The following is a 24,595-nucleotide window of genomic DNA, read 5'->3' on the forward strand; positions in this document are numbered from 1 at the left end:
GAAAGTTACGAAATGAATTACCTCAGTAAATTCCATCTCCTGAAGGGTCCCCGGAGAAACTCCAAGAGGAATTTAAAAAGAGGATTCGGATAACCCCAATTTAAAACACCTGAAGAAATCTCAGAAGACACTCATGGTGGAACTTTCAATGGAAATCCCAACGGAAGTGTTGGAGAACCCTTCTTATCTTCTGATGGATTTGCCGGAGAAATTGGTGGGAATTCAAGGGTGGGAATTCAAGGGAACCCCATTAGATGCTTCTTAAGGAATTGTGAGGTGTAAATATAGTGTAGTGTTATTCCCCTTGCGTGTTATTCCCCTAGCAAGCATCAGTGACAGCCAGTCGTCAAGTCGCCTTCATTGTGTGGTTCCGTATTATGCCAAGTGATTCTTCTGTAGTTTGATAAAATGGCGGGGAACGGATTGATCCAGTGAGTTACGCAATATTCACAGGAATGATAAAAGATTTTCTAAAGAAATTCCAAGAAGGTTTCCTAGAAAAACTGCTGGAGGAACTATTAGAGATTCAATGGAATACTTCTTTTTGGATTACATACACGAATTTTAGAATAATCGCGTACAGTAGGCATTCCTAGAGGAATTCCACAGGACAGTCATAGAGGAATTTTCGGTGGATTTATCGAGGGTATTTCTGTAGAAACTCCTGAACGAGTTCAAGAGAAAACCTGTATGTGAATTACAAGATGAATTGCTGATGTAGACTTTTGTGATAACTTAGCAAAATCATACAAGATTACCTAGCGGTATCCGAGAATCATTCTTGGAGGAATCCCCTAGACATCCATTGAGGATTATTTGAAGGACGAATTCCAAGAGATTACATGGAAGAATCTCATGTGTGTGTACCTTTGAGGAATTTCCATAAAAATGATTGTTAACAAATCTTAGAAATAAACCAATTGGAATCAAAATCCAACGAGATGATACTCCAGAAACATTCTCTTTAACCCTCCTTTGGCATTAGGGTCATTTTTGACCCAAAACGTACACTACGCCAGCGAGCTGTTCCCAACGTGATGCAAAAGGAAGGTTAAACGAATTTCGGAGGAATCCTTAACGATTACCCAAAAGAGTCGTAGAATCGAAACAAATCGTACAGGAATCCCAGCAGGAATATTTGAAGAAGCTCCAGGAACTCCCGGAGAACTGGGAAAATATCCCTGAGTGAAATTGCTGCAGAATCTCTGGGCTGAATTTCTGGAAAAATTCTCGGGCAAATTTGGACAATGGATTCCAACCTTAGAAAATTCCTTACGCTTATAGTTTATTTTGGCAGGGATCTCACAGTTGTCTGATAGGCCTTGACGGAGCCGCAGTGCTGCCGCCTGGCGGGAGGCGTATGGCAGACGTGAGAAAACACGTTTGTTTATACTTTTTTGCCGCACACGATGACAGATACAAATGGGTTTTAGGGTATGTGTTCCATCAGTAATCTCACGCTCCCATATTCATCCTGTGGTAGTTTTGGAACTAATCAAGTAGGCTGAGGATGGCATTCAATCCATGGCCAGTCCAACTGTCAAGAAGCAAGTACGCAACCCACCACACATCCTATTCGAAAACAAGCGATTACGGCACCGATTGATTCCGTTCTTTTTGTTTTCGTGGGTGCTCACTTCTAACAAAAACTACAAAAATAAGAAACAAAACAAACAGCGCATCAATCCATTGTTTTTTGTAGGATGAAAATGAGAGCCACATGCTTAATAAGGGAACCAATATTCTACCATTAGAGTGCGTGCATTTTTGCTGCCGTCAAAGCCAACTGACAAAGTTTTTGATTACCAATTCGCAGACGGCGGGTTCAAAAAAAAAAAAAATTAGGGCAATGTTTACAAATCATATAAAAATTCTATGAGGTTAGGTTTTTGTTGCAAGCCTCTATACCGGCGGTAACTGTCTGCCTAAACGAAAGCGATGCAAGCCGTGAGTGCTAACAAGTTCTGCATATAAAAATCCAAATGTGCACGAAGCGCGTTATGCATCGCTACTAAATAATGTAGAGGAAAAGCTTTATTCCGACTCAGTTTGGCAGAGATTTCAGTTAAAAGTGAAGGAATCTATTAATTAAAAAGACACGAGGTCTTTTATTTGAAGATTTTTTTTTTCAAATTTTTCACCTAACAATACCCAAAAGTGAGCTTCTATAGAACCATAAATACTTGTTTCCATATAAATAAAATGTCAGTAGAGTTGACAAGTGACAACCGTTACCCCTTGTGGGATTCTTGCAACCTTTCTTACAGATGTCGCACAAGTCGATTTTTTTCTTCCAAACGTCTACGACACCTGTCAAGCCCCTATGCTTCGACAGTGTCATACCACTGTCGCCCAATTTCCACTTTCGCTGATGTAATCGCATAGTGAGTAAATTCAGAATGCCTCTAATGTTGTTCAGGTTACGTAAACTTGTTACTGATTAGCTCGATCCTGATAGGATGCGAAAACGGAAAAATCTTCTGGAATGCGAAGCAAAAAATTCCACCACGAATAATGAGAATTCTTCGCCAGCAAAACATCTGCTTTTCCTCCGACCACGTTTTGTATGAGTAGAAGAAGAAGAATGAGAGGATGACAGCAACGATTACCAGCGATAAGCAGGCGTTGACTTCTGGTTTGCTGGCATGGCGGCTTTCCGTTTCGCTGTTGTTGTGTCCAAAGCCTACTTATCACGGCTAAACTGAATTCGCTTGGTGAGACGGTGAGGCTGGCTATCTTTGCCTTGGATCACTCCTCGTCGTTGTCCTACAAATGTGCGGTAATGAAAGAATGGAGGCTGAAGCTATTTCCGCCTTTTCGCCGAGATAGGCCGAGCCGAGCCGAGCCGAGCCGGGAACGTTAATTCCAAACAATCCTGGTGACAGCAGCCATTTGCACTTGTGTCCCCCACAAGCTTGGCTGACCACGTTCTTTGGAAGCACGTTGTTGGTTGGTGGCAGGAGGCTGTTTTCCCTGGAAAGATAATTTGCATAATTCTAGGGGATTTACATCGTAGGTTATCGAGCTGAACTAGGGGAATTCAACAACAGCTATTAGGTAGAAGCTTACAAACCGGAATAGAATGTTCAGCTGTTGTGAGAGGAAAATTCGTGAAAAATGTGCTTCAAATTCCGAGAATTGATCAAGAAATCATCCGCAGTCTCATTCGCCGCCGTCAAATCCAATTTGTTTGTCCAAATTGAATATTCCTTGTAAATGCTCATCCCAACCGCACCGACGCGACGCGACGCCATATTGAGATTGATTTTCTGCCATCACGAGATCGGATCCCATAGAGCAAAGTGTGATGCTTCGTGGAAGACACCCGAAATAGAACGCCCTCCGCTACAACCACCAACAGCCATAATACATAACCTCAAAACGTAAGTTGACATTTTCGCACCCAGCCAGCAGCTTCCAAGAATCGACGACCCCGGGAAAAATTTTCGCGCCAAATACCGAATGTGACACGTCTAGACAATTATGAGGAGAAAGGTGCTGTACTACCAAGAATGGGAAGAAGAGTGCGGCGTCAAACCACCTCTCCCACCCCACCCCCCTTTCCCGCAAAAGTGATGTTGTGTAATCCCTGGCTCCAATATTGATCATTTTCTTCGCCGCATGGGGCATACCCTTATATGATGATGGCGTCAAAGGCAAACATTTGGTCGGTGGCTCTATAACCGCTACCTTTCCGAAAGCTTCCTGCTACATACCTACATTTTTCACGCTTCCAAATCGGAAGGGACACCGATTTATCATTTCCGTTTTGTGCCAAGTAGGCGCTTTCTACTGGGATTTGTTGAGAAGAAAACCGCGTTGCGTAACTAGTATGAGCCACAGAGAACAGACATCAAGGCTAGAACAAATTTCATTCGGAAAGTTGTGTAAGGATTTGAAACTTTACTTGAGTAAGGTTGCAAACCAATACACGATCAGACTCTAGTTTAATTTAAAAACACCTCACTAATACTTTACTTTTGCAAAAGAAAATAAAAAATGAATAACTCTTTTAAAGAAAAACTAGAAAGGACGAGCAAATTCCTTTTAATTCTACTACTGTGCTTATCTTCGGACAGATAGGCCTATTTCGTCTGTGACTTACAGACTTCTTCAGTGTCAAGTGCTCACTGAAGAAGTCTGTAAGTCACAGACGAAATAGGCCTATCTGTCCGAAGATAAGCACAGTAGTAGAATTAAAAGGAATTTGCTCGTCCTTTCTAGTTTTTCTTTAAAAGAGTTATTCATTTTTTATTTTCTTTTGCAAAAGTAAAGTATTAGTGAGGTGTTTTTAAATTAAACTAGAGTCTGAAGTAACAAGTTCTACTAAAAGCTCTAAAGTAATAGTAAAGCAATACACGATGACAACACTAACGCCACCAAACACCATATTGCCACAGTCAGTGGTGAATTGAAACATTTCAAGTGGTGAATTAAATTAGTATGGGAAATTAACCGATTGCAGCGCCACGATGTTGCCACTTGTGTTGCCGATTTCAAATGGCCGTTAAATTCCTTACACAGTTTTGGAACTGGACTTGGATGTCTGTTCTCTGTGTATGAGCCTTTGCACGAATCTAGCCTACTGCTCACTCCCACAGAAAGTTTGAAAACAGCGCGCACAGTAAAAATCAAATTTGACTTTTACTGTGCGCGCTGTTTCCAAATATTCTGTGGGAGTGAGCAGGACAGGGCAAATTCGTGCAGAGGCTCATAGGTGGTATACCTAGGAAGAATGAATGAATCTGGTGTTCGATTTGAATAAGGAGTGTATCGTAAAGTAGTTGAAAATGTTTAAAATAGCCTCAAAAATAGTTTAATACAACTTTTAAGTAATTTTATTTTTGGAGATACTGTAAAAATCCTTGAAAAAAGAAATGACTTTTATGATTTTCTAAAAATGTTCTTTTAACTGGGTTTTTAACCTAGATTACTGAACGCATGTTTTTATTTTTTTTGCACACCTTCTAAAAAATTGAAATTGCGAAAAAAGTTCGATAATGTTCGAAAATTGTTAACTTTTTTGTGCAAATATAATAAGCTAAAGAATCCTCATGATATAGGCAAATTATTTTTTACAAGAAAAATCTCCACTGCATTTAAGCGCAATTCTTAAATATGAAAAAAGGCCATTTTTGAGGAACCCCCTTTTTCTATGCTCCTCAAAATCATGTTTACGCAAATAAAAATTACATAAAATGAAATATTCGCATTTTTTTAAATAGGGTATGTTTTTTAATATATGGACGAGTAAGTTAGGGCAAAAAAAATAATTTCATAACCTTTTAAGATATTAAAAGCAGAACTTCAAAGTTTGACCAAAAAATAGACGTTTTTTGGAGTGGACCATTTTGTAGATATAGGAGATTTTTCTTTCGAAAATATGAATTTTGAAAGTCGGTGTTGAATGATATGTTATGTGTACATAACTGTTAACAAGCATCAATATTTTCCAGATTTTTTATCGTATAAATTTTACTCGCTACAGATTTTTGAAATGTTGAAAAATCTTAACAAAATTGCATTTTGTGCAAATTTTTATTTTGTGAGGTGTATTCATTTAACCATATTTTCAATAATACTAAACATTTTCCAAATTTTTCCAAGGTATTCTAAACTTAACTATATTGTGAAGATTTCATAGAAGAACCGAAATGAAAAGACCAACCCAGCTTCGAGATAGAGCATTCTGAACATTTTCAACTACTTTCCGATACACTCCTTAGGTCGAATCTGCATAGGAATCACAGCAAACATACGACCTATTCAAATCGAACGACAGCAATACTTTTCCTGTTATGATTCCATTACTGGAATGCTGGAAGAAGCAGATTAATCCAACATCAACCGAAATGATCCCCGGAGATGATTAATCGAAGAGAGAGCAAGTTTTCCTATTCGCACTATAGGGTACTGCAAGCACTTGATGTAACCTCACTTTGTTTGACAGTTCAGCGAGCTGTTTACAAAGAGGGAACATTTGGACCGAGCGGCGACAAAATTAATTCAAGTTTTTCGTCCCGAAATCATTGTGATATGAAAATATCCATTATAGCGCATTTAGTTCACCACTGGACTATCGCACTAGTTTTCACGAGTGCGAAAACGCTAATAAAAGTGCGCGATTGCATCAAATCAACTCGGTGTCTTCAGAGCACTTGTTCACCATAGATTGAAGAATTAGTGCGCCGAAGACATCAACCTGATTTGATGCAATCGCGCACTTTTATTTACGTTTTCGCACTATAGAAGTCGCAGTTCGCAGTCCAGTGGTGAACTAAATGCGGTATATATTCTCATCTATTACTATCAAACCGGTTCTATAAAATTTACCCGAAAACCATTTACCCGAATGTAACATATACCCGAATGCCAAAAACCTGAATGCGAATTTTACCCGAATAGTCTATTACCACAGACAAACAGACGTAACACTCTTCAAGACGACTTGGCACATGCATTTAACGATCGATTAAAATTTCATTTGATTTCCGCGATCCTTCCACCAGAGGCGCTAGTGTTCGATCGCTTTGACGTTTGTCAGTGTACACGTTGCTGAATGATGCAAACAAAAACTACTGGCAATTTATGTAGTAGTGTGCGTGTTAGACAAACGTCAAATCGAAATCCATCATATGGTAGGTCTCTAACATTTATAGAGAAGTTTTCTAATGGTCCGCTGCACGAACTTACGCTGGCCTGCTTACTCTCACAGAAAATTTGCCGTTTGAGAGGTGCCGACACCGCTCAAACGTCAAATTTCGTATGAGAGTAAGCAGGCCAGAATAACTTCGTGCAGTAATCCATAATCTGGTGGGAATAGTATCGACTGAGGGAATCTGGCAATGATATGTTGTTTTTGATTTGTTAAGAGACTGCTACGCTGACAACTGGAAGTTTCCTAAAGATTTCTCCAGAAGTTTTACAGATTTTCTTTAAGTTTCTTTGGGAGTTTCTTCAGAATTTCCTTGGAACATCCCTAGGAGTTTCTTCGGGAATTCCTTCGAGAGTTGTATCGGTAATTGGTCCAAGAAACCCACAGTGAATTCCTGCAGCAGCTCCATTGGGGATTCTTCCTTTAGTAATTTCTTCGAGATATTCTCCAGGAGGTCTCACAGAATAGCCAGAGGCAAGACACTGTGAAAACGAGTGCAACTCTGAGGAATTCTGAGTAACACTATCTGCTCGAATTCACGCGAATTCATTCAAATCTGTTCACTTTCATTCAGCACACGTTACACTTTACCGTTTGACATTAGTGCCAGATCACACTTTAGCAGCGGAATCGTGAAGAATTCTGAGCAACACTTTGAGCACTGTTTTTTTCTCGTGAAATCTGACTTGCCCCTAGCAGAACAGTTTTTCAGAAGTTTTTAACCATTTTGGAACCGATAGGCGGATTTCACGGGAATCGGTTTCGGTGGTCCCGGGGTCCATTTTTCCAAAATAAATAAACACCATCATGCGACATATCAAACTTCATGATTTTGAAAGTTGTACGTGTTGTACGTGCAGTTGAATCCCGGAATTTTCGACTAGCGAAGTTGGATTTTTCTCCAAATCCGTGCGTCGGACCTAACTTCAGAAGTGGTGCGCTGTATAGCGGACCAGGTTTACTATACAGCGCATCACTTCCGAAGTTAGGTCCGACGCATGGATTTTGAGAAAAATCCAACTTCGCTAGTCGAAAACTCCGATTTTCAACTAAATTGAGAATAGCATATTATCACGATGATTGGTCATTTAGAATACATTTGGACATTTTGGAATCGGTTTACCGATTTTCCGTAATCCAGTTCCGGGGCAAAGTTTAGGAAATGGTTCAATACTGTCATGTAACATTTCAAACATCACTGTTTTCAAAATACACCATTGTGTGCTAGTTTTGCGCTGTGTGGAATATTTCTGGCCATTTTGGTGCCGACAAACTGATTGCCGGGAATTGGCTCTAGCGGTTCCGGATTCCATTTTCCGAATTTGAACGAAACAGCATCATGCCACACCTCGTGATTAACACACACACTTCGTGGTTTTTCAAGATACGGAAGTTCTTGGAGAACATAGAATATCTTTGAAGATTTGTTCTCTTCAGCTCAATGCTCCATGGTTCTGCATGATCTTGCACCGTATAAGTAATGTAAGAAAAATCCATTGATTACGCTTGTAGATCTTAAGGCTTTTACTCACGGAAGTTCTTGGAGGTCCTAGATCATCTTTGCAAATTATTTCTCAACAGAACTATGCTCCCTGGATCTGTAGGACGCTACACTGTATCAGTAATGTAGCAACAAACCATTGATTAGCCTTATAGATCTTAAGGCCTTTATTCGTGGGAGTTATTGGAGGACCTAGATCATCTTTGGAAAGTAGTTCTCCACAGAACCATGCTCCATGGATCTGTAGGATGTTGCATCGTAGCAGTCACTTCGGAACAATGCATTGATTACGCTTGTAGATCTTAAGGCCTTAATTCGCAGAAGTTCATGAAAGATCAAGTATATATTTGGTAATGAATTCTCTTCAGCAGAATGCTCAATGGACCTGTAGGATGTTATACTGCATCAGTAATGTGACAACAAACCATTGATAACGCTTGTAGATCTTCAGGTCTTTACTCGCGGAAGTTCTTGAAGATCAAAATTGGAGGTCATGTTTGAAAATTATTTATTAGAACAATGCTCCATAGACCTGCAGAATGTTGCACAGTATCAGTAATGTAACGACAATCAATCGATTACGCTCGGAGATATAAAAAGCATTAACTCGCGAAAGTTCTGTGGTGTCCTGGAACATCTTTCTCTACACCACCTTGCTTTACGAACCTGTGGGGTGTTGACAGTCTCCTCGATCCTTCGCTTCGTCCGTCTAAACAGTCCTTAACACCCCAAAGTATCCTCTGCGATCTTCCTTGGAAACAGTATGCACTCTGCTCTTCATACGTATGCCCCGTGTAAAAATACCTTAGTTTACATCATTCTGAGCTGTTTTTGGGTTATCCGAAATACTTCCTCCTGGTCTTTCTTCAAGGACTTCTCCATAAATTTCTCAAGTAATACCTCTATCGATTCTTCCAGTGAATTCTCAAGGTATTCATTTATGGATTCCTCCCGACATTTCTTCGATAATCTTCTCTTGGGATTTTCCAAGCATTCCTGATGAAGTTTCCCTAGAATTTCTGGCAGAGATTGCTTCAGCAATCCCTCCTAGGATTATTCTAGAAATGCCTACTATGATACCTCCTGGAATTCTTCAAGGGATTTCTCTAGAGATTTCTATTGGTTTTTTTCTGGATTTCTTGGGGAGGTTATTCAAGACAATCTTCCTGTGATTCTTCCAGAAGCTGCTCCGACGATTTCTCGATTGATTGATTTGTCTTTATTATAGAGACTTTCAGCCCTTGACTGGTTCGCCTCTGCGTGATTCCTCCAGGAATTCCGTCAGAGATATTGGCCGGGGATTTTTCGGGGAATTCCTCATGGGATTCCTCCAAGAACTCGTTTTGGCCTACCTCCAAGAATTGATTGCCTGCGATTCCTTCAGGGACTCTTTCATGGATTTCTTCAGAATACCTCTAACGTTTCTTCCAGGGATTTCTCTAGACATTCCTCCTGGTATATATTCAAAGAACATTTTTTGGGATTTCACAAGAAATCTCTCTAGTATTACCTACTAGTCTTTAGAAAAATCCCTACAAGAATCATCAGAGGCATTTCTGGAAGTATCCTAGGAAGACTACTCGAAAAAAAAACCCAGCAAAATGTCAAGAGAAATCCCTAGAGAGATTCCTGCCGGTATCACAGCTAAACTTTCTGGAGGAGTCATAGCTGGCATTCCTGAAAGAATCACAGTAGGAATCGCTTGTGGAATATCCGCAGGAACTTCAGGAAGAATCTTAGGGAAAATCTGTGAAGGAGTTCTTGGAAAGATTCTGGGATTTATCATTGTATAAATTTCAGCAGAAGTTTTCGGAGGAATTGTTCTAGGAAACTTTGCAGGACTTCCTAGAGAAACCCCATCAAGAATGCCTGGAGGAAACCACAGAAAAATTCCTAGCAAATATGCCTGGATACTTAGAGAAGTTCTTGGAAAACCCGGTAGAGGAATTCTGTAGGAATCCATAGAGAAGGCCCTGAAGAAATCACAGGAGGAAAAAATCGCATGAAGATTTTCCGGAAGAAGTCCAGCAAGAATGCCGGGATAAATTGCTATGGGAATCTCTAGAAGAACTCCTGGAGGTACCTGTAAAGTTATGCAATTGAATGGAAAGCAGATATTTGATTCAGTGTAGCAGGGCCACTGACAACGACGTAAAGAATAAAAAACAGGAAGAACGTAAACAAAGACGGGGAATCAGGTTGCGGTGCGAATAGGAGATTTGACGTGTGCGAATGGGAAAACCGGATCGAACCGAAGCTTCCAAGGGACAACTCTACAGTACCATAGTTAAAATTGTTGGAAGAGAAGTTGGTTGAGGAATCTTTGGAGGAAGGTCAAGAGGAGTTTCTGCAGGTATTCCATGAGGAATTTCAGGAGAAATTTTTGGATAAAATCTCTGGAGAAATTCTTGGAGAATTGCAGGAAGATTGCCTTGCAGGATCCTATGCCAGGAAAACCTCTAGAAGAATCCCTAGCAAAATTTGTAAAAGTATCACAGCTGGAATTTCTGGCACAAGCAAGAATAGCTGGAAGAACCGCAGGATGAACTGCATGATGAATTCCAGCTGAAATTTCTGGAGGAAGGTCACGAGGTGCTCCTGGAGGAATCCCATGAGAAATTAGTGAAGGAATCCCGGGATAAAATCTCTAAAGGAATTCCTAGAGGAATTGCCGGAGGAACTTCTTGAAGAATGTTCGAAATATTGCCATGAATAATCCGAGCAACAAATCCTGAATAAATGCTACAAGAAATCTCTAGAGAAATTCCTAGAAGAACTCCTGAAGGTACTAATGAAGACAAGAACTTCTGGAGGAGTCATAGGAGGAATTGTTGGTAGAACTACAGATGCAATTGCTTAAGGGATCCCAGCTGGAATCGCTGGATAAAATCTCTGAAGACGTTCCAGGAGGAATCACCGGAAGAACTTCTGGAAGAATCTTCGATTCTTTCCAAGGATTCCCCCATAAATTTCTCATGGGATTCCACCAGGAGCTCCTTTTGGCCTTCCTGAAGGAGTTCCGGCTGGATTTCTCAAAGCAATCACTGCTACGGTTCTTCCAGCAATTTCTCCCAGGACTCATCCAGAAATTTTTACTGTAATACCTCTTGGAATTCTTCTAGGGTTTCATCTAATATTTTCTCCTGGGGTTCCTTCAAACACTCTTGGGATGATTCAAGGCAATCTTTCTACGATTTTGCCAGAAATTCCTTTGATGTTTTCTCGTGGAATTCCTCCAGAAATATTCCAGGATTTCCATAATAGATTCTTGCGGGAAATACATCGGCAATTCCTCTATGATCTCTTGCATGCCTTTTTTCTTCAATTCATTTCGGAGTTCCACAGGGAATTTCTGCAGGAGCACTTTTGGGAACTACTTCAGAAGTTTCTTCGAGAATATCTGCATGAGTTCTTTCGGAAATTTCTTCAGGAGTTTCCCTAAGAATTTCATGAGTAGTTTCCTTTAACAAAGTTTCTCAAAAAATACCCTGGTTTCTGACAAAAATTCTTAACGAAGTCTTGAGTGGATTCCAGAAGAAACTCGTGAACGAATGTTTGAAGGAACTTCTGAAGATATGTCCAACGGAGCTCCTGGAAGAATTTCCGATGGAATTTCTGGATAAATTCTCGCAGGTTTTTGTGAAGGATTTACAGAACAAATTCGTTTAGTAACTACCGTGGAAACTACGTCAGGAATTCTCGATAAAACTCCAGGAAAAAATTCGAAAGAACCCCTGGAAGAATTTACAAAGGAATTCCTGGAGTGATTTCCGAAGAAACTATTTTAAGAAAATACGATGGACCCCCTCAAGGTTTTCCCAAAAAGCATTCCGATGGAACTCCTGGAGAAATTTTCTCAGGAACTCCCAAATCAATATCTGAAGGAATGTCTAATGGAACTCTAGCTGCAATTTTCGAAGGAACTCCAGGAGGCATCCCAAAAGGAGCATTTGTAAAGAAAACAAGATGGAATTCCTTAAAGAATGCTCAGAAGAAAACCCTGGGGAATTCGCTATGGAGCTCTTGGAAGAATTCCTGAAGGAACACCCTAAGGAATGCTGGAAGGAACTTTTCAAATAATTCCTGATGGAACACCTAGAAGAATTTCCAAAGATGCATCTGAAGGAATTCCCGAAGGAACTCCTGGAGTAATTTCCGAAGAAATTTTAGGAGGCAACTGTGGATGGAACTCCTACACGGACAGAAAGGCGTTCACATTGAAACTAAAATAACGTTTGTTGAATTTACACATTGAAATTCTTTTGAAAATATGTGAATTCTTATAGTTTCAAACAGATTTGCTAATTTAAAATCAATGCGAAATTATGTTTGATTTAACAATCCAGTGTTTTATGGCGACTCTTGTGGAAACTAACATGTTTCTACTTTGTTTCTAAGTCAATTTAACTGACCAATCCCTCGAATAGGTTTGTAAAAACCACAATATTTAACATAGGGATAGTTTCAAGATAGTTTTCAAGTTATGCAAAGCCGTTGTACATGAAAAGCATAATTGAAAATTAATTTTAATTTGTGTGGAATGCGTTATACAAGGTAAACACTATTTTTGAAACTACCATAATATTGTAGATGTCAAGCTTGACAGCCCACGTCAAAAGCCTGAAACTATTGTTATTTCAATCAGATTTCCGATTGAGGAACAATAATACAGGATTATAAAAACAATCATACATTCTCATTGCGGCCAAAACATTGTCAAATTCCTTTTGACTTTACGGCGAATATGGTTATTTTTACTGTAGATTTTTCTGCGTGTTAAGGAACTCCAGATCATCTCGAGAAAATCCCGATGGAGCTTTTGGAGCAATCAATTTACAACGAAATTTCAGGTGAAATTCCCGCAGGATATCCTGAAGAAATGCCCATGTTGCAGGAGAAATTTCGAAAGAACACTTGGAGAAATTTTTAAAGGAAGTTATACAGGAACTCCTACAGAAATTCCCGACGAAGCAGTTATTTCCGAAAGTATTGCTGGAGGAATTTCCTATGGAATACCTCAAGGAATTCTTAAAGGAACACCTATTGAAATTCTCGAAGGACCTCTCTAAGGAATTCTCGCATGAACTGGAACTGGAAGAGTTTCCGATGGAAATCAGGAATTCCCGAAGAAGCTCCTGAATAAGTTTCCGACAGAACTCCTGGAAGAATTTTTGAAGAAAATCCTAAAAGATTTCCCGAAGGAACTTCTAGAGAAATTCCAGTTGGTTCCCCAAAGGAATTCCAGGAGAATTGCCTGAAGGGGTGTCCGGCCATTTGGCCGAATGCCGTTTGGCCGAACGTCATTTGGCCGAATGCCATCTGGCCGAAAGGGTCATTTGGCCGAATCGTGATCAAAAGAATTCAGAAGAAGTTTTTGACATTCTAACGGTTGTATACCATTTCACCGAAAACCATTTCGCGGATTTTTTTTCGCGGTGTAACATTTCGCGGAATGCACCATTTCGCCGAATACCATTTCGCGGAACGACTTTTCGCGGAATGTACTGTTTCGCAGAATTAAATACTTTTCAGATAATAATGGATAACACATTATTTTCTCTGCTAAACTTCACTTGCCCTATCACCATTTCATGCGCAATCAGAATCCCCTCTGCTCTACGTTTGTACTTATTGATGTTAAATCTGTTACTTTTCTGAACTAAAATTTACCTTCTTTGATTCGTAGGCTGTTCTTGAGAGTTCTGAACGTCAGGCCAAAATCCATTCGGCCGAATGACTTTAGGTCGAATGGAAATGAGGCCAAATAGACATTAGACGAAATGAGCAACAAGCCTTCGTTGTCACATAAGTTGTACTTTCAAGCGCTTATATTGCTAACTCTTTCAGAGATTTCGATTTCCCTAAAATAAGTCTGTTCTTTCCAGTAACATTGTTGTTTGGCAACTGGATTGTTAAATTTTTCATCATTTACCTTCTTCTCTTCAAAGGCTGTTCATGTGGTGTGTAGTTTTAATGATCAAATGGATAACTCTATAGGAAATTTGACCTTCTTTTGATAATAGGCTGTTCTTTCAAGTTTACTGTTAAAAATGTTGGCTAGTGACCAAACTACTAACTTATCTGAGATTTGTCATTCTGTCAAAAATGGGCTGTTCTTTAGAGTAACATCATAGACAAACAGACGTATCACTTGGAACAAAATGCGATAAAAATCATCGTCACGAAAACATAATCGCCCAATGCTAATGACGCTGTGGTTCGCAAACCCACTGAGTAGATGGCGGGAGTTAGCAAACGTCAAACAGGAGTAAAAATGATGCTAGCGCCATGAGCGAGCGATTTGCGAACTTCAGAATATTTGAAGAATACAGAAAAGGGAAACGATGGGAAGTGAGTAGAGTGAGACGTCTGTTTGTTTGTGGTAACATTGTTGGTGAGTTTTATAGTGGCCAGGCCGCTGACGTTAGAGATTTATCCTTCTTTAAAACAAGGGCTGTTCATTTTTAGTTGCACTGAAGTTATTTATTGGCGGTCTTATTGCTAACTCTGTAGGAGATATGTTCTTTAGATCTTTCGAGGCCTATTGTCTTATTGATCATACATCTATTCAGCCAAATGATTGTTCGGCACAAGTCCATTCAGTGTAATCTCCTTCGGCCTAATGACCAGAACCATAATTGAGGAACTGAAAGTGCTTATCAGCTTCCACACTTTCACCTTTATCAATTAAAAGCATTGTAATTATACCAAAATGATGCTATTTGTAAACAGTGTGACCGCGTAACCCTTAAGAGAAGTAACACTCCTTAGTGATAACTGTTGTAATAGATATTAGAAAAAATCTCATTTTTGTATCACAGGTTTTTCCATCTTTCAAAAAAAACGCTGTTCTTAACAGATACATATGCTGTTATGCTCAATACGAAACCTTCCCTTCTTCTGGTCAAAATTGTTCCTTCATAAATTGTATGCATTATACTTGTTTTGGTATAACAGCTAAATTAATATTATCAGAGAATTTCCCTTCTCTCATACATAGGCTGTTCTTTCAAAGTATACTGCTACAAAAATGAATTTTTGATATGAAGTATTTTTCCATGTGCTGATTTGAATTTTGAATCTCATCATGATGTTGTCTCTCGATAACTTAAATTGTTTGCTCTTATTAAAGATTTTCCGCGAAACGGTACATTCCGCCAAATGGTTTTCGGCGAAACGGTGCATTCCGCGGAATGGTTTTTGGCGAAATGTTATACAATCCATTCTAACTGTCAATATTATCATCAGAAATATTTCCTTCTTTTAATCATAGGCTATTTTTTCTAGTTTTGCCATTCCTTCTTTGACTCATAGGCTGTTCTTTCAAGTTATACTGAGGCTGGGAACAGTGGTATGGTCACTTAAGTACATACGTAATTCATTTTTCGGACAAACAGCATTCGGCCAAACGGCATTCGGCCAAATGGCGTTCGGCCAAATGACCCGAAACCGCCTGAAGGAACAACTGGATGAACTTTCGATGCAATTTGTGTAGTTCCTTCCAAGGAATAATTGAAGGAGCTGCCGATGAAGTACGAATAGCACAGAATATTCTTTTTATTGAATTTCAAAACAACTCATTTGCATGAAACGAGTTCCCAAATTTATGTTCATCCATCCATTGACTTATCCACCGATGAACCGAATTCATCTAGAAATTCTGATTGGAAATCGATAAATTTTGCTTGGAAACGGTCCCGCTCTAGTGTCAAATTCGGTTCATCGGTGGATAAGTCCATAGACGAATGCACCGATGAACTGAATTCATCGCGGTCCGAGAATTTTGACACTAGAGCGGGGCCATTCCCAATCAGAATTGTTCAATTCTGATTGGAAATCGATCATTTCTGATTGGAATCGGCCCCGCTGTAGTGTCAAAATTCTCGGACCGCGATGAATTCAGTTCATCGGTGCACTCGTTTATTCGTGTAGTTCCTTTGAAGGAACTGCCGATGAAGTACGAACAGCACAGAATATTCTTTCAATTGAATTTCAAAACAACACATTTGCATGAAACGAGTTCACTAATTCATGATCATCCATCCATGGACTTATCCACCGATGAACCGAGTTCATCATGGTGCGAGAATTTTGACACTAGAGCGGGGCCATTCCCCGCTCTAGTGTCAAAATTCTCGGACCGCGATGAATTCGGTTCATCGGTGGATAAGTCCATGAACTTGGCGTTTCCAATCAGAAGTGAACGATTTCCAATCAGAATTGAACAATTCTGATTGGGAATGGCCGCGCTCTAGTGTCAAAATTCTCGGACCTCGATGAATTCAGTTCATCGGTGCACTCGTCTACTGTCTTCTGAAGAATAGTATAAAAATCGTCAAAATGGGTGTGGAATGAAAGTTTCTATTCTGGGTACCTTGCACCTTTGTACCTGTCCAATTCAATTTCGCCATATTTTTTTGTCCGGTTCCAGACAAATAAAAAATTCAATTAAGTCGAGTTCTACTCAGTACTCAGTTTGCTTCATTTGCTTCATTGCAACGATTGCCATCATCAGCAACCCTCTCAAAGTCTAAAACGAAATCAAAAATGCAATATCGAGAGAAACTCATCACTTTAGTTACAGCAGCACGTACCCAGTCCCATCCACGCGCGTCAGACCATGCTGCTGCTAGTTAGGGCCAATCTCCCACTCCTTTTTCGTTAGTTCGCCCATTCACCTCCAATGACCCGTGGTGTTCGGGCGCTTCAAGGCTTCGCAAGCTTGAAAGCAAACCAAATGATTCGGGGAGGACGAAGATGACGAAGAACCCCTTTCGCCCCATTTGAAATCACAGCTTGCTTTGTTGTCATTGCACCCTTGCCGACGCCACCACCGGCGGCGTCGACCGGAGGAAGATAAAAAGAAAGCTCGATGTCACAGCAACCCTTGCCAAAATTAGGATCTCCTTCGTTTCGGTGGTTGGTCGCAGCAAATTCACTGTGTGTGATTTTGAATCACCAGGTTTGCTTTTGTCGTTCGCCGGAGGGTGGTGGACAAACAGATGTGGTACTGGCGAAGTTTCTGTGGACCACGCTTTCAGAGATCATTTTGAATCTTGTTAGTTGTAGGCGTCACAAGCGGAGGCGCGTGCATTGCTTCCCATTCTGTTTTGACGCTTCGTACTAGCGCCATCTGTTCGTCAGTTCTTCTGGAATCGTGTTTTACAGCAGATTGCTCTTCACAAGCTGTGTCTGTTTATCTGTGTTTGAGGTGTTTTAAAGCAAAGACGGTCGAACTCACATTTTCGTTTTTTCATTCTCTATTTTCAGAAAAAATGCAATCTCAGATCAAACAGAAATACTGAATAGAACCCTTGGTGAAACGTGGCGATTCGAGAAGTGAAGACGACCTCATAAATACACACTCACACACATACATCTAGACAACTATTCACTCGGGAAGTCATCTGTCGGAGCGGAGTTGGTACACCAACTAGGGAACGGAGTACGAATGACAACAAATTGAAATGTGGAAACGGCAAGTTGGAAATCGAAAAGCACTTTACACAGAAGCAGCCAGCGAGTGCCTAAGGGAGTCATTCAGCCAGGGCATGGGGTAAAACCGGAAGGTGCCCATTTCTCTTTCAATAGCAAGCAATTTCCAGACCATTAGTGGGGGCATTTGTGACAGCTCAGCTCCGTGCAAAGAGTGTGAGTGAAAGAAGCAGGGAAGAGTGGCAGATCTAGTGAGCCGAGAGCATCTATCGTTGAACTTGTGTGCTAAGGTTGCTTTGTTGTTGGTGATGTGCGCTTTTCAAGGGGGTTGAGGTCAAGAAGTGAAATCAAGTGCAACGCTGCCAAGTTCTGGGAGGGGGAGTTCAAGTCAAGAAGGTGCAGTGAAGATTCTTCGATCGCCTTTCCTCGCTAGAGGGCACGCAAGTAGAGTAGTGTGGTTCGGGTTTTGGTGTTGCTCCGGAGGCGCTTGAGTGTCGGTTGTGTGGGTTGAATGGCTACCACCGGACGACATCGACAGCAACGTCAACGTGGTGCAGCAGAATCAGCAGAAAACAGCAACAGCAGCAGCTACAACAACACCACCGGTAGAACGAGTGCTGTCAGTGTCGGTCTGTGTTCGTCGTCGGAATCGTTGGCCGTTGGCGTGTTACGGGGACCGCAAAATGGCTAGATTCTGCCCGCGATTCTGGTCCGAGCTGAGATTTGTTAGCCAAGCAAACGTGAACACCACTTGCATTTGCGGAGGAGTCGACTGCATCACGACATTCCCCATCGCAGTAGCCGGCGCTGTCGGCAAGAAATCTACAATCAGAAGGAAAAGATACAGAAGAGTAGTGGCTTTTGTTCGGTTATCGTCGTCGGCTGGTTGTCGTACGGATCGAAGCAGGCTGCCATCGTTGCTGTCGTCACTCTGCAACAGGGTTGGAGGTGAGTGTGCCTTCCGGTTCGAAAAGCGGTTGCTTTGATTGCTGATTTTTTTTCCTTATCCAGAAGCGATAGATGCAATTGCACTTTAGATTCAATTAGATTTCATTCTCGGTTGGAGGTAGGGAGCAAATGTGAGTTGTTTTCTAACACGTGGGAAATTCAGTTTGTTTGATTGTCACTCCAGCAGTGGTAACACCAATCCGACAAGAGAGCAACTCAAACATTTTACACTTCAAAATGGATTATCACATTTTAGTGAACCTCTTTCTTTGGCCTTTGTAGGAACTTAGATGAATGTGAACGATCTTAATGTTAAATGAAAGAAGATTTTGCAAGAAAAATCTGCATTCTTAACGATAAGTTCACCTTCATAAATTTATTCATCTTATACATTTATCCACCGATGAACTGAATTCACTAGGTCCGAAAGTTCCCGAACCGGGTGAATTAGGTTCACCAGTGGATAAGTTCATCGTGGTCCGAGATTTTCGCCACTAGAGCGGGGCCGCTTTCAATCAGAAGTGAACGCTCTAGTGTCAAAATTCTCGGACCGCGATGAACGCAGTTCATCGGTGCACTCATCTATATCAAAATGAATTAGCATTCATTTCAGTTAACCTCTTTCTATGGTCTTTGTAGGAACTTAATTGAATGTGAATGATCTAAATGTTAAATGAAAGTAGATTTTGCAAGGAAATCTATTTTTTCTCAATGAATAATTCATCTTCATCAATTTTTTTTATCTGATGGATTTATTCACCGATGAACTGAATTCACTCGCTCTGAGAATTTTGACATTAGAGCGGGGCCATTTACAATCAGAATAGGAAGATTCTAATTGGAAATGGCCCCGATTTTCCAAAACCGAATGAACTTGGTTCATCGATGGATAAGTCCATAGAGTTTTGCATCGAAATTCAACCTCAATTGTCTCTCCGAGAGAGAAAAGAACGGCAACGAATGGGAATCAAAACAAACCACCGGAAAATGTCAAAATTCACGTGAGAGGGAAAAGGAAGGGACGAACGAGAATGAACCGAACGTTCATTCTTGATGTCACCATGCAAAATTCAATAGGCTAGGGGACCTGGATGAACACGGATTCACTCAAAAGTCAAAAGAGTAGTAAAAACGTGCATCACCCTTCAATGACGAATGATTTCACTACTGCAGCGTGCCACGTTCACACAATTTGGTAATCTCCAGGGTATTTCTACAGACCTACTATGTTTTAATCATGCACTACCGCATATACACCAGGTTGTCTGGATGAACTTTTCCTCTCCATTCTCAGTTAATGAATGTCGTGTTGTCTAAATTGAAACAAAATGTTACAATTTAAAAGTCGTTCTAATCTGCCGTGCAAGTTGCCGTTGCACGCTTGGCTTCAGCCACCGTATACCGCAGTTGCCCACTTCCCCATAATGAGGCTTCAGCTTGACCTGAATGGAAGAAAAACTACAGTCGAGACTCTTATAAGATCACTAGTCGGGGGGCGCAATAGGAATCCGCTTAATAGGAGACTAAGAGCTTATGGGATTTCGGCATTTTGGGGGTGTGGCCTATTATCTCGGGTGTGTTAAGAGTTAACGCAATACTTTCTTCGGCAAAGTTTTAGGGCTTGATAAGATCTACCATTTAGAGCTTTGGTTCATATGATTAGTTGGCAATTTGGCCGCTAGAGGGACCATCAACAATTTGATGCTAAATTGCACTACGGGAACCATATCAGGTTGTCAAGCAAACGTTACGATATGCGACAGCTCAAGACCCTGATAATTTGGATGGATAGTGTCTTCGGGAAAGTTGTTGGGTACGCCAATAACTTACTGACGATGAGTTGCGAAGTTCGAAATTCCTCCACTGGGCGGCGCTAGTGAGCAAGTAAAATTTCAAAACCTCATATCTCAGAATCCCGATAACTTAGGAAGATGGTGTCTTCGGCAAAGTTGATCAGTATGACATGAAATTACATTAAAATAAACACTTGTTTTGCAATTCTGCCACCAGGCGGCGCTAATGAACATGCAAGTTTTAGAAATCTCATAGCTCAGAATCCTGATAACTTAGAAAGTTGGTGTCTTCGGCAAAGTTGATCAGTATGACATAAACTTACATAAAAATAAACACTTGTTTCAAAATTCTGCCACTAGGAGGCGCTAGTGAACTTGCAATTTTTAGAAATCTCATAGCTCAGAATTCTGATAACTTAGGAAGTTGGTGTTTTCGGCAAAGTTCATCAGTATGACATAAACTTACATAAAAATAAACATTTGTTTCGCAATTCTGCCACTAGGCGGCGTTTACCGGGTTTTTTCGTCTTTTTTAGACTTTTTTGGCGGTTTTTCGGCTTTGCATGTTCACTAGCGCCGCCTAGTGGCAGAATTGCGAAACAAGTGTTTATTTTTATGTAAGTTTATGTCACTCTGATCAACTTTTCCAAAGGCACCAACTTTCTAAGTTATCAGGATTCTGAGCTATGAGATTTCTAAAATTTGTATGTTCACTAGTGCCACCTAGTGGCAGAATTGCGAAACAAGTGTTTATTTTTATGTAAGTTTATGTCATTCTGATCAACTTTGCCAAAGACACCATCTTTCTAAGTTATCGGGGGGAGCGACACTAGTTTTGCTGAGCCGAAAAACCGCCAAAAAAATCGAAAAAAGACGAAAAAACCGGTTAACGCCGCCTAGTGGCAGAATTGCGATACAAGTGTTTATTTTTATGTAAGTTTATGTCATACTGACCAACTTTGCCGAAAACACCAACTTCCTAAATTATCAGGATTCTGAGCTATGAGATTTCTAAAATTTGAAAGTTCACTAGTGCCTCCTAGTGGCAGAATTTTGAACCAAGTGTTTATTTTTATGTAAGTTTATGTCATACTGATCAACTTTGCCGAAGACACCAACTTTCTAAGTTATCGGGGGGAGCGACACTAGTTTTGCCAAGCCGAAAAACCGCCAAAAAAATCGAAAAAAGACGAAAAACCCGGTAAACGCCGCCTAGTGGCAGAATTGCAAAACAAGTGTTTATTTTTATGTAAATTTATGTTATACTGATCAACTTTGCCGAAGACACCAACTTTCTAAGTTATCAAGATTTTGAGATATGAGATTTCTAAAATTTGCATGTTCACTAGCGCCGCCTAGTGGCAGAATTGCGAAACAAGTGTTCATTTTAATGTAAGTTTATGTCATACTGATCAACTTTGCAGAAGACACCAACTTTCTAAGTTATCAGGATTCTGAGCTATGAGATTTCTAAAATTTGCATGTTCACTAGCGCCGCCTAGTGGCAGAATTGCGAAACAAGTGTTTATTTTAATGTAATTTCATGTCATACTGATCAACTTTGCCGAAGACACCATCTTCCTAAGTTATCGGGATTCTGAGATATGAGGTTTTGAAATTTTGCTTGCTCACTAGCGCCGCCCAGCGGAGGAATTTCGAACTTCGCAACTCATCGTCAGTAAGTTATTGGCGTACCCAACAACTTTCCCGAAGACACTATCCTTCCAAATTATCAGGGTCTTGAGCTGTCGCATATCGTAACGTTTGCTTGACAACCTGATATGGTTCCCGTAGTGCAATTTAGCATCAAATTGTTGATGGTCCCTCTAGCGGCCAAATTGCCAACTAATCATATGAACCAAAGTTCTAAATGGTAGATCTTATCAAGCCCTAAAACTTTGCCGAAGAAAGTATTGCGTTAACTCTTAACACACCCGAGATAATAGGCCACACCCCCAAAATGCCGAAATCCCATAAGCTCTTAGTCTCCTATAACGCTCACCCCTGTCTAGTAGGAGTTCGTTTAATAGGAGTCCGTTTAATAGGAATTCGTTTAGTAAGAGACTCGACTGTAATTAAATTTTCAATTTATTTCCTTCGTCCTTCCGGGTTCCGGTTGCGAGTGAGCGACGGACCGCGTGCCCAGGGCTCCGCTTCAGGACTGTCTCTGCGATGACAGTCAGGTCAGTTAGGTCCGTTGCATGGCATCCAACGTGGATGGACTGCACCGTTTATAAATCAGATACTGTGAAAAGAGAACTAAAAGAATATAAAGTTGCAATTGGAAACGTTAGAATGTCATCAGCGTTGATGCTCAATGGTGCGAAAAGGGGTAAATCAACTGAGTTAACCCAATTACTTTACGACCGTTTCTTTTCTACTGTGTAACCCGGTTTATTTGAACATCCTCTCCTGAATTATAAGGCCCTGTTTATCTTTTGCCCAATATTTCTCTCAATCCTTACGTTCTCTACCTGTCCTATTCTCTCAGAATCATCATCATTTTCATTATCATCATCAACAGTTGTCAATTCTCATCACCATCATCTCTCATCTTTTATTTCTTATCACTCATCTTCCATCTCTCATTTCTCTTCTCTCATCATTCATCTTTTATCTCTTTTCTTTTGTCTATCGTCTCCCATCTCTCATCATCACCATGGACTTATCCACCGATGAACCGAATTCATCGCGGTCCGAGAATTTTGACACTAGAGCGGGGCCGTTCCAATCAGAATTGGACGATTCTGATTGGAACAGACCCCGCTCTAGTGTCAAAATTCTCGGACCGCGATGAATTTGGTTCATCGGTGGATAAGTCCATTTGTCATCTCTCATCTGTCATCATCATGTCTCATCTCTTATCTCCAATCTCTCATCACTCATTTTGAATCTCTCATCTTTGATCTTTCATCTTTGCATCTTATCTCTTATCTCTAACTACTCATCATTCGTCCTCCATTTCTAATTTTTTACATTTCATCTCTCATCTCTCAACTCTCACCATCATCATTATCATCTCTCATATTTTATCTCTCTTCTCTTAACTCTTATCTCTCATCTCTCACCTCTCATATCTATTCCTTCATCTACCATCTCTCATTTATCATCATAATATCTTATCTCTCATCATTATCAATCATCACCATCACAATCATCATTATTTCAAACCACCTTCTTTATCACTTGCATTACTACATTTTTACATCTTTTTTTAACCTTTATCCCAGTCATGCCAATCTTTCATCTTTCATCTCTCATTATCATCAACTCTCATCTCTCATCATCATTATTTATCATCATCAACATCTTCCATCTCAAATATTTCTTATCTTTCATCTATCATCTCTTACCTTTCATCTCTCATCTCACATCTCTTGTCTCTAATCTGTCATCTCTCATCTCACATCTTTAATCTCTCATCTCTCAGCCATCATTTTTCATCTTTCATCTCTCATCCCATATCTGTCATATTTCATCTCTTATCTTCCATCTCTAATCTCTCATCATAATCTTTTTCATCATCATCATCATCTCTCATCTCGCATTTCTCTAGGAGTTCCAAGCGGAATTTCATCCGCAGCAACTCCCGAGATTTCTGCTGGAGATCTTCAGAGTTACTTCCGGAAATTACCGAAATTTCCTCCCGCTATTACTCCCAGAAGTTTTCCCAAGATGTCTTACTTTACCCTCGGCATATCTTCGAAAATTCCTCTCAGGATATCGTCAACAGGTCTTTCCGTAGCTCCTCGCGAGATTCCACCAGAATTGCTTCTGAAAATCCCGGTTAAGTGATTTTGTGTCCTATACCAGAATGTATTCCAAGAAGAACTGCCAAGACAATTCCGGCTAGATCCACCAGTCCAAAATGGACACCCAGACGATTAGGAATTCCATCAAGGAAGGAATCCTTGCAGAAATTCCTGAAGCAATCCTTGAAGGAATTCCGGAAGGAATCCTTGGAGGTATTCGTGAAGGAGTCATTGAAGGAATTCCTGAAGGAATCGTTAAATGATATCCTGGAGGAATCCTTGAAAGAATTCCTGAAGAAATCCTTGAAGGAATTCCTGAAGGAATCCTTGAAGGAATTCCTGAAGGAATCCTTGAAGGAATTCCTGAAGGAATCCTTGAAGGAATTCCTGAAGGAATCCTTGAAGGAATTCCTGAAGGAATCCTTGAAGGAATTCCTGAACGAATCCTTGAAGGAATTCCTGGAGGAATCCCCGAAGGAATTCCCGGAGGAATCCCCGAAGGAATTCCCGG

The 24,595-nt window shown here is 40.5% G+C and overlaps 1 protein-coding gene across 3 annotated transcripts in view; it reads left to right on the forward strand.

Annotated features, from left to right (window-relative positions):
• The window catches only part of LOC109412976 (octopamine receptor Oamb-like), an 841,374-nt gene that overhangs the window by 230,532 nt on the left and 586,247 nt on the right, over positions 1-24,595 (forward strand). For all 3 annotated transcript variants that reach the window (XR_009995986.1, XM_029855986.2, XM_029855987.2), the window contains exon 2: positions 17,427-18,539. The gene's annotated coding sequence lies outside the window, so the exon portion shown is untranslated. The remainder of the gene's footprint in view (positions 1-17,426; positions 18,540-24,595) is intronic.

Source organism: Aedes albopictus, chromosome 1 (genome assembly GCF_035046485.1).
Source record: "Aedes albopictus strain Foshan chromosome 1, AalbF5, whole genome shotgun sequence".
Lineage (NCBI taxonomy): Eukaryota > Metazoa > Arthropoda > Insecta > Diptera > Culicidae > Aedes > Aedes albopictus.